This window comes from Oncorhynchus gorbuscha, linkage group LG03 (genome assembly GCF_021184085.1).
Source record: "Oncorhynchus gorbuscha isolate QuinsamMale2020 ecotype Even-year linkage group LG03, OgorEven_v1.0, whole genome shotgun sequence".
Lineage (NCBI taxonomy): Eukaryota > Metazoa > Chordata > Actinopteri > Salmoniformes > Salmonidae > Oncorhynchus > Oncorhynchus gorbuscha.
In genome coordinates this window covers 35794157-35801972 of record NC_060175.1, presented here as the reverse complement: position 1 = coordinate 35801972, position 7816 = coordinate 35794157, and positions in this window count along the sequence as shown.

The window sequence follows — 7816 nt, the reverse complement described above, 5'->3', positions numbered from 1 at the left end:
AAGCCTGGTGCGGGGAGCTGCTACCGGAGGACTGGTGTGTGGAGGTGGCTCTGGATAGACCGGACCGTGCAGGCGCACTGGAGCTCTTGAGCACCGAGCCTGCCCAAGCTTACCTGGCTCGATGCCCACTCTAGCCCGGCCAATAGGAAGGGCTGGTATGTGCCGCACCTGGCTCTGCACCCGCACTGGAAACACCGTGCGCTCCATAGCATAACACGGTGCCTGCCCGGTCTCTCTAGCCCAACGGTGAGCACAGGGAGTTTGCGCAGGTCTCCTACCTGGCATAAACATACTCCCTTCTAGCCTCCCCCCAATAATTTTTTTGGGCTGATTTTCAGGTTTCCTTGCCAACCGTGTTCCCTCGTATCGTCGGCTCCTATCTCAGGCTGCCTCTGCTCTCCTTAGTGCCTCCACCTGTTCCCATGGGAGGCGATCTCTTCCGGCCAATATCTCCTCCCAAGTGTATCAACCCTTTCCATCCAACACGTCTTCCCATGTCCATTCTCCGAATAATTCACCCTCCTTTTGCTGCTCCAACTGTCGCTGCCTGTTTATACCAGCGCCTCTCCGTTTTAGCCGGTGTGTCTTCTTCTTTGACTCCATTCGCCTATAGTCCTCTTTGCATTGCTGCAGCGAAACCCAGGCGGGCTCCTGCACTCTCTCTGGGTCGGCCGCCCACCTGTCGATTTCTTCCCACGTCGTATACTCCATGCCCCTACCATCCATAATGTCCTCCTTTCGCTCCTGCCAGTTTACACACTGCTCGGTCCGTGAGTGGTGGGTGATTCTGTAACGACGTTCGTCTGTTGAAGAAAGAGAGTCGGACCGAAATGCAGCGTGTTGGTTACTCATGACTTTAATGAAAGAAAACGCGGTACATGAAATAACTGATACTAAATACAAAAACAACAGAACGGAACGTGAAACTAATTACAGCCTATCTGGTGACCACAACACAGAGACAGGAACAATCACCCACGAAATACAAAGTGAAACTCAGGCTGCCTAAATACGGTTCCCAATCAGAGACAACGAGAATCACCTGACTGGTTGAGAATCGCCTCAGGCAGCCAAGCCTATACAACACCCCTAATCAGCCGCGATCCCAAATACTACAAACCCCAATACGAAAAACAACATATAAACCCATGTCACACCCTGGCCTACCCAAAATATAACAAAAACACAAAATACAATGACCAAGGCGTGACACCTAAAAATGTTTATGATGTCACATTTTCTAACCTCTGTTACAGTGTTTAGTGTAAAATACTGTAATGAGCCCTGTTACAAGCAATTCCAAGTTAATTATTTTGAGTACTAAGGTAAGATTGCTGTATTGTTGGCTGTTCTGACTATCAACTGAAGTAACTGCAATACTACATTCACCACAACACTGTTGTTTGTCAATAATACATTTACCACAATACAGACAGCTATTTGTCAATACTACATTCACCACAATACAGATAACTATTTATCAATACTACATTCACCACAACTCTGTTGTCTGTCAATACTACATTTACCACAATACAGAAAACTATTTGTCAATACTACATTTACCACAATACAGACAACTATTTGTCAATACTACATTCACCACAATACAGACAACTATTTGTCAATACTACATTCACCACAACTCTGTTGTTTGTCAATACTACATTTCCCACAATACAGAAAACTATTTGTCAATACTACATTTACCACAATACAGACAACTATTTGTCAATACTACTTTCACCACAACTCTGTTGTTTGTCAATACTACATTTACCACAACACTGTTGTCTGTCAATACTACATTCACCACAATAGTGTTGTTTGTCAATACTACATTTACCACAATACAGACAACTATTTGTCAATACGTCATTCACCACAACTCTGTTGTTTGTCAATACTACATTTACCACAACACTGTTGTTTGTCAATACTACATTTACCACAATACAGACAACTATTTGTCAATACCACATTTACCACAATACAGACAACTATTTGTCAATACTACATTTACCACAATACAGACAACTATTTGTGAATACTACATTACCACAACTCTGTTGTTTGTCAATACTACATTTACCACAACACTGTTGTTTGTCAATACTACATTTAACACAATACAGACAACTATTTGTCAATACTACATTTACCACAATACAGACAACTATTTGTCAATATTACATTTACCACAATACAGACAACTATTTGTCAATACTACATTCACCACAACTCTGTTGTTTGTCAATACTACATTTACCACAACACTGTTGTTTGTCAATACTACATTCACCACAATATAGACAAATATTTGTCAATACTACATTTACCACAATACAGACAACTGTTTGTCAATACTACATTTACCACAATACAGACAACTATTTGTCAATACTACATTCACCACAACACTGTTTTTTGCCAATACTACATTTACCTCCATACAGACAACTATTTGCCAATACTACATTCACCACAATACAGACAACTAGTTGTCAATAACTCATTCACCACAATACAGACAACAATTTGTTAATACTACATTCACCACAAGAATGACACATAGCAACAGGGTGATTCATTTACATTTTAGCAGACACTCTTATCCAGAGTGACTTAAAGTAGTGAGTACATACATTTTCATACTCCCCCCCCCCCGTACTGGTCCATCATGGGAATCGAACCCACAACCTTGGCATTGCAAGCACCATTTTCTACCAATTGAGCCACATGCTACCTTGCCATGATGGACTGAAAATATTTTCGGGATCTCAGATTGTTCTGGCAAATTTCGCATAAAAGCCATTTTTGAGAAAATCATGATGAAAGTGGCCATTTCAGGCCCTTTTTAGCCCCATACATGCCTCCGGTAAGACCCATATGATCTGTGAACAGTACACGATACAGACAACATCTTGGTGTCATTATACTCCTTATAGTGTGCTCTTAAATATTGAGTTTGTATAGATTCTGCAAAAAAAATTCACATTAATTTATTCAACATAAAAATATATATATAATATGAATATCTCAAAAGTACCCCTTTTGATTGAGTTCATTTTTCAACATATTGTTTTAAACAATACACTCTACAAGTACATCACATTTCCAGATTGGATGCTCTGTTACTTTTGAATTTATGACATGGATATGGATATGTGAACATAATATCCAACTTTTACATTCTGTATGTAGGCTATATTGTCAAATATACAGCTTCAGCTCATATAATAGTCTATAGAGTGAGAGATTTCTGTGAGCAGTGAGTTGTTTTTCAAAGTATCTGGAAACTGTGACAGGGCTACCCACGAGCAGAGGACGATGTGTGTTTTTACAGTAGTAGCTTCAATGTAAACCCCAAAGCATTTTTTACTAAAATACTTCTAGTAAGTTAAACTCAAAAAGTGTATAATGAAAAGTCATTATTACTTAAAATGTTTACATGGAACTGACTCAAAGCTAAATGAGAAGTCACATCAACTACATTTAAAAAAGTTATGATAACAAAATAACTTTTTTTCCCAGCATGCTCTATTGCAGCTGGATGTTTTTGAATTGTTTTTAATATCTGTGTTTTTGCATGTACATTGAGTGATTGATTGATCTTATACAATAGAAAGATAAATAACATACATTTTTCTAAACTAATCCAATCATTTAGATCGTTTTTTTTACCTGTTACTGAAATGGTTGTTCCAGTTTAAATGGCGTAGGTAGTCTCCTCACACTGTTCCTAACTCTGGATGTCATTATAAATACAGGAGGTAGGTAATTCAACATTCCAACTGTTGGATATCCTGACTCTGGCTGGATTTCTGTAGGAATTACACCTAACTTTGGTAGCCAGAATAATGTGACCTGCAAGTGTGGCTGGTACATTTCCCAAGTTTTCCAGAAATCCCTGTTGGAAGATTCCTGGAAATAATTCAACCAGGATTTTTTGAATATCAGGGAATTTTGGAAACATTTTTGCTAGGCCTCAAACTAAGGCCTTATGAGATATGTAATGTCATTAATATATGAATTATAAAGATAAGATTAGGCTACGAACGCACTTGGTGAAGGCCACAAGGACTGAAAATGAACATAGTCAACAAACATGTCTCTGTTACTTCAAAACGCAGACATTGTCACGCCCTGACCTTAGAGAGCCTTTTTATTCTCTATTCTGGTTAGGTCAGGGTGTGACTAGGGTTGGCATTCTAGTTTTGTTATTTCTATGTTGGCCTGGTATGGTTCCCAATCAGAGGCAGCTGTCTATCGTTCTCTGATTGGGGATCATATTTAGGCAGCCTTTTCCCACCTGTTTGTTGTGAGATCTTGTTTTTGTATAGTTGCCTTGAGCACTGCAATACTGCATGTTTGTTATATTCTTTGTTGTTTTGTTGTAAGTTTCACTATTAAATATAATGTGGAACTCTATACACGCTGCTCCTTGGTCCACTCATTTCAACAAGCATGACAGTCATGGGTGGTAACACTGCAATTCACTCAAAAAGACAGGGAAACTGGGAATTTATATTGGAGGCGTGACTTAGTGGGAGTGTTACTCAACATTTTCAATCTGAAACAACTCAAATCTGGATCCCCTACAGCAGTGGTATTCAAAGTTGTGGGGAAATACAGTAGGGGCGCCAAAATTATACAAAAAGGGAAGACAACAGATTATTGTATGGGACAAAGTATAAAAGAAATTGAGAAAGATTTAAAGAGTAAATGTTTTTATTGGTTTCTTTTCATTTTGAAAAGAGATGAAAACGTAATGAATTGAAGGTTATTTTCTGGTGTAAAAATAGAAATGACATTTGGGGTGGGGTTGGGGTAGAAAATTATTGCGAAAGAATTGTGGTCTCCACAAATTCTGTTGGGTCACAGTGTCACAGTGACTTACGGTTTGAGTAACGAATAGAAAATCAATTTAAGTAAGTGTACTCAGATACACGAATTGCACAGGTTTTGAGTAATGACAGCATATTGGGGTTTAGTGTGTAAGAGTGTGTGTGTGTGTGTGTGTGTGTGTGTGTGTGTGTGTGTGTGTGTGTGTGTGTGTGTGTGTGTGTGTGTGTGTGTGTGCGTGCGTGCGTGCGTGCGTGCGTGCGTGCGTGCGTGCGTGCGTGCATGCTTGTTTGTGTTTGATTTCTGAGAATGTCGATCTTTGATGAAACAAAAGTAACCCTCTATGGCTGAACATCCACATTACACCTACCTGCACTCTGACCTTTCCCTAGCAGTCTCTACATTCATCACCACAGTGAGATAAGAAGTGCAGGGAGGAAAGTAAAGAGAGGGGGATGAAAAGGAGGACAGTGATGCCACTGTTTTGGATAGACCACCTTATAGTCCTAAGAAACACATCCCTTAACAACAAGTCACAGAGAAGAGGATTATGTGATTGACAGAGATATGACAAAAACATATGGAGAGGGATTCATGGGAGAGAGAGTTTGAGAGAAAGAGAGATTATGACCACAATTAGATGTGCAGGAAGCACTGCCCCGATACCCCTTCCCCAATACACGTGTAAATATGGAACTATAGATTATGCCTTCCTGTGTTATACTGATGCTTAAACATGTATTCTATTCTACTGAGCCATTTACTTTATGTTCATATTCTTAACTTTTGTTATTTCTTACTGTTGTTGCATTGTCCAGAAGTAACCTGGAAGGAAGCATTTGGTTGGATGATGTATACCATGCGTATCCCGTACATACCGCTAATGCATCTTGAAACTTTAAGAGGATGAATGGCAGTGAGGAAGAGCTGTGTAGATGGTAGAACGTGTAATAGTGTGTAGCCTCATTCACAGCAAAGTAGGAGAACCGACTATAAAATCAAGCCACACAATATCACAAAGTTGTGGCCTTACCAACACTATCTTCACTATATACCTTGAATACATTAGCTGTAGAATTGTTCTCGTTTGGTGTTATCTACACAGCAGGTCTGAGAGCACTGTTCAAGGAGACATAACATACCTGTGTGAAGGCAGACATTACAGAGGGGGTTGTATGAGAGGGAACAGTACATGTACTGTACAGTATGAAAAACAATCATTTTCACACAAACTGATGGCATTCTTAAAGGGTCAGAAGTTCAAAGGCATCGCTATGATTGACTTACTTTGCATTAGCACACTTTGGTCTGGCTCAGACCGGTTAAAAGACACGTTGTGGGGGCGTTGTGCCGGAGGCTCTCACTGAAATTGCAAGTCTTTAGTTGTCAGTTGAGGTCTTGACTAAGCCTTGGTCGGCTTCTGAACCAACTCTTAACGATCAGCGTTAAAATTAGAGTTAGCTTGTTGAAATAGTTATGGCTTTATTCTCTGCAATAGGAGAGAGGGATATGGTGAGGAGAAAAAGATATGGTGAGAGAGACGGATATGGTGAGAGGAGAGAGAGATATGGTGAGGAGAGAGAGATATGGTGAGAGGAGAGAGATATGGTGAGAGGAGAGAGAGATATGGTGAGAGGTGAGAGATATGGTGAGAGGAGAGAGGGATATGGTGAGAGGAGAGAGAGATATGGTGAGAGGAGAGAGAGATATGGTGAGAGGAGAGAGAGATATGGTGAGAGGAGGGTGAGATATGGTGAGAGAGACAGATATGGTGAGAGGAGAGAGATATGGTGAGAGGAGAGAGAGATATGGTGAGAGGAGAGAGGGACATGGTGAGGGGAGGGAGAGATGGTGAGAGGAGAGAGGGATATGGTGAGAGGAGAGAGAGATATGGTGAGAGGAGAGAGATATGGTGAGAGGAGAGAGAGATATGGTGAGAGGTGAGAGATATGGTGAGAGAGACAGATATGGTGAGAGGAGGGAGAGATATGGTGAGAGGAGAGAGATATGGTGAGAGAGACAGATATGGTGAGAGGAGAGAGAGATATGGTGAGAAGAGAGAGGGATATGGTGAGAGGAGGGAGAGATATGGTGAGAGGAGAGAGATATGGTGAGAGGAGAGAGAGATATGGTGAGAGGAGAGAGAGATATGGTGAGAGGAGGGTGAGATATGGTGAGAGAGACAGATATGGTGAGAGGAGAGAGAGATATGGTGAGAGGAGAGAGAGATATGGTGAGAGGAGAGAGGAGAGAGAGATATGGTGAGAGGAGAGAGAGATATGGTGATGAGAGAGAGATATGGTGATGAGAGAGATATGGTGAGAGGAGAGAGAGATATGGTGAGAGGAGAGAGATAGTAAAACGAGACACCTACCCATCGATGACCATATCAAGCCATCCAGAACTTTAAATAACACTATATGAAACTAAAGACACGTCATGTAAACGTTTTAGACTGAGACAGTCATTCAGGCTGAGATCAAGACACTTCAATGCTTCTCTATTTTTGCTTCCTATTTATTATTTTACCACTGAACTTCTAGTCTTCACTCCTATTCAGACTCTGTTTCTGATATTCCTTTCATAACACACACGCACACGCACACGCACGCACGCACGCACGCACGCACGCACGCACGCACGCACGCACGCACGCACGCACGCACGCACGCACGCACGCACGCACGCACACACACACACACACACACACACACACACACACACACACACACACACACACACACACACACACACACACACCCTCCTTTCCCTGGTGTGTCACCCGAGCCGAAAGGTCTGGTTTCAGGCTCTCATGGTGACATCCATTAAAGCTGTGCAGTGTCTGCCCATTGGCCCAGAGACACAGAGACAGACCCATTAGCACCTGAACCATTGGCCACAACAACAGCCCTACCTGCATTATTCACACTGACTCTACTAATGAGCAAACCATATAGTCTTCACACACACA